We start from the raw sequence: 7,799 nt of genomic DNA on the forward strand, positions 1-7,799 counted from the left end.
TATACTAAAATACCCAATGGGATTATCAAAACTGGATATTGTTGTATCGTGGCATTCACAAGATGATAACGTTGCGACATATGGACTTCTTTTCCAGAGGTAATATTTAAAAGATAAACATATTTTCACATGTCGATGTGTAAATTAAAAGACAATTGAAATTCATACAATGTTACTTGTATTACACAGTAAAAAAACTACTTTTGCTTTGATTTTAAATAAAAAATTAAAATAATTATTCTTTACGTCAAATCATATTTTAACTGAGATTTCACTCTCGAAAACGTGCAAAATAACTGTACATGTTTTACTTTGAACAAATAAAGCAATTGCTACAAATTGTTTATTGCATCAATAATATTGAGTTGACTTATTGAAAGTCTTTGTTGAATATTAAGTTTATTTTCATTCGTGATAAATTTACTGTTGCCAAATTCCCTTTTATTTTTTTTATCTTTTATAAATATATTCTGTATGCTACTTTGTAAGTGAACGTTTGCTACATACACTTCATTTCATAAACAAATTATAAAATATTGTCTATTAACAATAAATATAAATAACAACACATAATTTTATAAATAATATATTAATCTTTCTTGCAATTGGTAAAAACTTTCAACGTAAATATGTTGCTTGAAAATGTTTTCTAGAGAAGCGGATATTATTTTTAATGAGAAACTTGATTACCGTATTCGTAAAAGGGAAATTGTACACATGATGGCGCGTCAATTGGCTTTTCTTTGGTCTTGTGATATATTACTTTTGTCAAAAGAAGGTTTCGCTACATTTTTCGGAGCGTACATCTTGAATGAGGTTGTATTACACATTTTTGAAAATGATATATACATTTTTATATTATATGACAAATAAGCAAAAGCTTAAAGCAGCGATCGACAGCGCAAAATGCATGTTGCTGATGCAATAACTTTCAATTAAATGTTAATTAAATGTTAATTTCAATATATCAAATTTTTCAGATATTCAAAGATTCTTACATGATGGATTTAATGGTTATACAAGCACAACTAGATTCTTTCCATTACGACATTCCTTCTACCACAGAATTTCAAGCCAACTCATTAATGCTTCCATTAAACAATACTATGAAATGTAAGTTGTAGAATATATGACTAAACAATTATATATAATTATCACTTTAATTTGTAAAGTAAATATAACATAATGTGATAAGTGTACTTAAATTTCTAAATTAAAAAAATTAAAATTAAAAAATATTTTTAAGGCCCAATAATTTAAACACCAAAAGGTTAATAAGAAGCAAAACAGCCATGCTGGATGGTCGCGTCTGCGTATTATACAAATTATATATGTATATGATAACAACGTTTTGGCCTATATCAGGTTTTCTTCAGGTTTAAACATCAAATTATCGTACATTATAAAATTAAGAAAAATGCTTCTATTTAAAATCAACGCTTAAATTTATCATCGCACGCAAAATCTTCTTATTCTTTCGCATAGTGATTCTACTGCTGATGTCCAAGACCAGATAGTAATAATTTAACATTCTTGTCGTAATAATTAAAACTAAAATATAAATAACAAGGAAAAATTGTTAATTAAAAAACTGCACTATCATATTAAAAATAAAAATAAGGACAACCAATAATATTCAGTTAAAAAAATACATACGTTAATATATTACGTAACGTAATATATACGTAAAGGATGTATCTATCATCTGAATATTATTGGTTGCCCTTATTTTTATTTTCAATATGATAGTGCAGTTTTGCAATTAACAATTTTTTTTTGTTATTTATATTTAAGTTTTAACTATTACGACTAAAAATATTAAATTATTGGTATCTGGTCATGGACATCATCAATAGAATCACTATGCGAAAGAATAAGAAGATTTTACGTGCGATGATAAATTTAAACGTTTTTAATTGGAAGCACTTTCCTTAATTTTATAATGTACGATAATTTGATGTTTAAACCTGAAGAAGACCTGATAAAGGTCGAAAAGTTGTTATGTGTATATGTCATGTATATGTTTGTATAATACAAGGCACGATCATCTAGTACTGGTTGTTTTGCTTCTTATTAACCTTTTGGTGTTTAAAAAAAATTTAATAAAAGTCTTTTTTTTTTTTTTACGTTGAATTATGGTACAATTAAATAAATATAAATAAAAAAGTGTATTGCTAACAAATACAGAAATATTTAAGAAGAAAATTTTAAAAAATTTAACTAAACAAATACAACTATCAGTTATATATATAAAATTAATAATAAAAGTATAACAAATTTTTATTATTAAATAAAACACAATTTTAATTGTCACAGCATTCATAATGTGGCGCATGTTATACCATGTAATTCCTGATGTGTTTTGGACTGGTATCCGTCAATATATCGATAGACAGTGAGTAATAATACCGTAATATACTATAACAATTACATTGGAAAATTGAACATAGCATAAATAACGTGTTTGCATTCTGTTATAACATACAGAGCAGTGACAAAAACTGTTTAAAAGCTGTAAAGCTACGTTGATCTATAAGTTTTCCAAAAATATATGTGATCTTTTGAAATTAAAATATGCTTTAATACAAACAATAATCAATTTCTAGTTTGAATAATAAAAATTCCACAGTTTTTAAAAATTGATATTTGCAATCATGAGTAAATCTAATCTTATTCGTTCTTTTATTAAAAATGTAAATATTCTATTTACATTAATAAAGTAAATAGAATATTTACATTAATAAATTTAAAGATCAAAAATTATAAAAACATAGGTTTGAAAATAAATAAATAGCATATTTCGTTTAATAATAATAGCCGTCGAGAGACAATTTGGTTATTGAAGAAATTTAATTCGATTTGAAGATTGCACTAGACAAAAAGGGATCATTTCTTAGTATGTGAAAAAAGATGTTTTTCATATAAATCGTATTATGCAAAATGTATAACTAATAATACTCATATAAATTAGAATTTAATAAATTAAATTGAGTAGTAATTTTTATAAAAGAAGTTATTCCAATGTTCACTTTTAAATCATTTTTAACTTTTAGTCGTAATTATTCAAGCACGACAACACCAGATGATTTATGGACCACTATACAAACTATTCACGAAGCTAAACTCCCAAGTCATGAACCCCACCTATTTTTAAAAAATATAATAAAAAGTTGGATAACGAAGAAGTATTACTCTGTTCTGTACATGACACAAAATTATAGAAATTCGACTGCGATGATAAATTACATTCTATCTCCTTATCTATTAGCTAAAGATAAGACAGAAAGCTGGATACCTGTAACGTATACGACGCAATTGTCTGTTAACTATTACAATAATGATAGTTTTTTCTGGCTGACCTCGCATAATTTTAGTCGCGTAATTCCAGTGATTGACAGAAACGGTATTGTTTTACTCAATATAAAACAAACTGGTAAATATTGAACAATAAATATTATCAATTAATATAATTTTTCAATTAAATATTATCAATTATTATAATTTTTCTTAAAGAAATTAATTTGTTAGTCTACGTGAGACAGTTAAATTTGTACACCGATCTCTGGTTCGAGATACTTAAAGTGTACGAAAATTTTAGTACATTGTTCTCACATATGGAGAATCAGTATGTACTGATAGGAATTATTAGAAAGAAGGGAAGAGAGAAAAAATATCAGGGCGCGAGTGGCTAAGCCGGGAAATGACCACTCGCGCCCTGATATTTTTTCTCTCTTCCCTTCTTTCTAATAATTCCTATCAGTACATACTGATTCTCCATATGTGAGAACAATGTACTAAAATTTTCGTACACTTTAAGTATCTCGAACCAGAGATCGGTGTACAAATTTAACTGTCTCACGTAGACTAACAAATTAATTACTTTAAGAAAAATTATAATTTCGCACTAACATCCCGCGACGGCTCTCTATGCCTTTCTATTATATTAATTGATTGTTATCATTTGAGCCATTCCTTTATATGTGTTAAATAAATATTATGCTTTCTCTCTCTTTATGTAATTAAAGTTTTTTTATAAAATTGCTTTACTTCTCGTTTATTCATAATCTTTCAGTTTAATTAAACACAATTATTGAAAACTGATGGTTAAATATGTAGCTATAATAACATAAAAATTTTAAAAAATTTTGTGCCCAACTTAAATTTTCAAAGTTAATTACTAATTTCAAGAAAATTTGTATTAGATGTGTTTTACACAATTTCTTTGAAACAATTTTTCAAAAATGAATAATTTGATAAAATTTTCATATTAAAACAAATCTTATGTGTGTAAAAATATTATTTAATAAGTTCTTGGTTAATATACCGTAATAAAACAATTATTCTTTTGTATGATAGGATACTATCGCGTCAATTACGATTTTAAAAACTGGAAAAGACTTATGCACTACTTAAATTTTGAAAATTATACCAAAATACATGTTCTCACTCGCGCTCAAATCATAGATGACGCATTTTATTTCTTATTACAACGACAATTTAATTACGATGACTTCTGGAATCTTACGAGCTTTCTTCTTCGAGACATAAATTTTGTAACATGGTATCCTATGTTTAAAGTTTTCGAATCCTTGTCGTGCATGGTTCCACTTCGTTCTAATGACAACGCAAGAGTAATGATAGATTTCTATAAAAAAGAGATACACTTTTACATACTGTGTAATAAAAAAACCAACAACTTTTAATTTTAATTTAACGATTTTTAGGAAAAAATAAAAAACATGACAGATCAACTTCTTACAAAAATAGGATACAATCACACTGAAACGCATGCATTTGATCTTAATATATCTTTAAGAGAAGAAGCTGTAAAATGGGCATGTACTCTAGGTGTACCTGCGTGCCGTAGTAAAGCTGCTTCTGAATTAAATAATGAGTTTGAAAATTTTATAAAAAACAAGTAAACCGCTTCACAATTACAATTTATATATAATTAAAATTTTGTTGAATTTTTAAATTATGCTGGATAAATTATTTTATCATTAGCTTATCACAATATAAGTTAATTTGTAAAATAATATAATAATATAATGTAGTAAAAAATATTCCTTTTTGTAATGCAGTAATACCATGGGGAAAAAATGGATATTTTGTTATGGTTCGATAGCAGCAAACAACACAATTTGGTTCAAGATGTTATCCAAATTCAATGAAACAGATGATGACAGATTTTTGGAATATTTAACTTGCTTTGAAAATGTTGCTATTATTTCTAATTATTTAAAACAAATAATACTTGGAGATATTCAGTTACCAAGAAATACGCGTGCTAGCGTATTTCTTAGCATTGTTGAGAAACATGCAAGAAAAAATGCAGTTCTTTCTATTATTCTTAATAATCTTAAAAACATCACACTCAGTTCAAATCAGTAATAACATTGTTTTTTAAATATATCTCTATACTTTTATCTCTTAACCTTTAACATATATAAAATAATTAATTATTAATATTTGTTACATTTCATAAATTTATAGAATTTTACTTTGTTTTTATAGGAGAAATGACGAATTTGCAACATTAATTGTAATTATTACGCATGTGCATTCCACAAATCACATGGATATGGTATATTTTTTTAACTTTGCAGTCATATCTTATTTCTTGTCTTCTAAATATGGAACTAATTTATATCTATATATATTTTTCTTATTTATATGATATATTTGATGTGAATTACACTGTGTACTGTAAAATATGTTCTGCCAAATTGCAGTGCGAGAAATTTGCACTTGTAGATATCATTGAAATAATTTGTTCTAGATAACTAATTACATAATGCAGTACAGTCCAATGCCAGCACGTCGAACTATTGAAATGAAATTAAACAAACGAAGATCGGAATACAGAAAACTATACGAAAACTATGGACGCTTTGCTTATTAAATCCATCGTTTTTAATTTCTTAATATTATTATTATCTTTAATGCTATAAATTTTGAATAATGCAGATATTTACATTCTTTGATGTGTAATAAAAACAATAATGTTAATAACTGATACGATTATGAATAAAAATAAACATGCAAAAGCGTACGCAAACATCTAACAATAATTTAACAATTTAATAATTTATGGCCCCTTCTCTTGATAGAATTTGATTTTGTAATGCAAATTATTTGTAAAAAATATTGTATTGTCATATTGTAAAAAATTAACGCTTTTACGCAGTCAGTCAATAGTGAAATTGAATGAACTGAATATTTTATTTCCTAACAAATTAATTTTATTGTACACAGAAATATTAATTTTATTTCAAAATATTATATATACACATATTGTATCACGACTGTGTTGTAATTTAATTTTTATACTTTAGATGTGTAGATTTATTTTATTATTTACATATCATATTTTCTATTTTCTGGCTTCTGTTTACATGGCATAACGTATATATTATATCGCTCACTAATATCTTCCTCAGTGTTCGACTTTTCGATACGTGTGATATCAAGAATAGATTTACATATCTTTGACATTCATTTCAATTCAAAGCGAAGTTAGATATATTATTCTTCCAAAATTGTTCAACGTTATAAATTCTTGTATTTTAATTAATACACGATTTCAATATATAGGTGAGTAACCCAGTGAGTAACTCAGAAAAACTATATATTTCTCTTTGATAATATAGAAAAATGTACGTATAAATGACATGTACAGCTTCATTTTCTCAAAATCACATATTTCAGAATTACCGACATGTTTCTCTTAATATTTGTTCTTTTTCTTTTTACGCTGCATAATCAGATATGCAGCGATTAATGATTTACTGTAATCGTCTAAAAATTGCTTTAATAGTTCCATAAATTGAATAAAATGTATTAGTCCGATATGCGTAAGATTATTAGTATTATCTTTCAATTCCAAACAATTTCAAATAATATTTAGTGTAAACACATACTCGAAAAAAAAAAACTACAAAATAATTTCAAATCCATTAGTTTTTCTTGCTAAAAAAGAATATACATGCTGGAACATATGTGATTAAAATATCCGTTTATGTGTAAATTGCGTTTGGTTCAAATTTTTCTCCAGAGAACACATTAAAGATATAAATAAATTTATACTTCCATTAGTTAGTGGATTATTGATTGTACACATAATTTATGTCCAGCTTCAAAAAACAATTTAAAAGTAATGTTGTTTCTATCTCATCCGTAGAAGGAAATATATAACTCTAAAAACGAGTGGTAGCAAAAAAATATTTTGTCATTAACAGAAATGAGAAATAAATTTATTATAATTATGTTCACATATTATAAAAATTTAACGTATTTTACACATTCTATTTGTATATTTAAGAAAAAGTTTTCAGTATATTATATTTTCATGATACTATAATTATATAATTATACAATATTTTCACTATGTGTTCTTTTATATTAGAAATTATATTTTTTAGAAAACTTCAAAATTTTATTTTTGTTTCTCTTTCGACTTTATTTCTTTCTCTGCATTTTTCACAAAAATTTATTCGTATAAATAAATGCAATGTTTTCAATATTTATTTCTTTTTGTCACATAAAAGTTAAAAGCTGAGTGTTGCGAATATATTTACTCTTTCTTCACATAAAATATTTTTGTTACAGGTCAAAATTCTATTTAAATTACAATAAGATGGCATTCCAAAAATTTTTGTTAAATGGCGCATTAGTGTTAATTGTTACAATAACTTTTCCTATTGCTGACAATATGAAATATGTCACTGCAGTTAATGATAATATGCAGAATTATGTGATACCATTGGATTATAATGTAGAAATACAATATTTGTTGGAAG

This window comes from Linepithema humile, chromosome 1 (assembly GCF_040581485.1).
Source record: "Linepithema humile isolate Giens D197 chromosome 1, Lhum_UNIL_v1.0, whole genome shotgun sequence".
In the NCBI taxonomy this organism is placed as follows: domain Eukaryota; kingdom Metazoa; phylum Arthropoda; class Insecta; order Hymenoptera; family Formicidae; genus Linepithema; species Linepithema humile.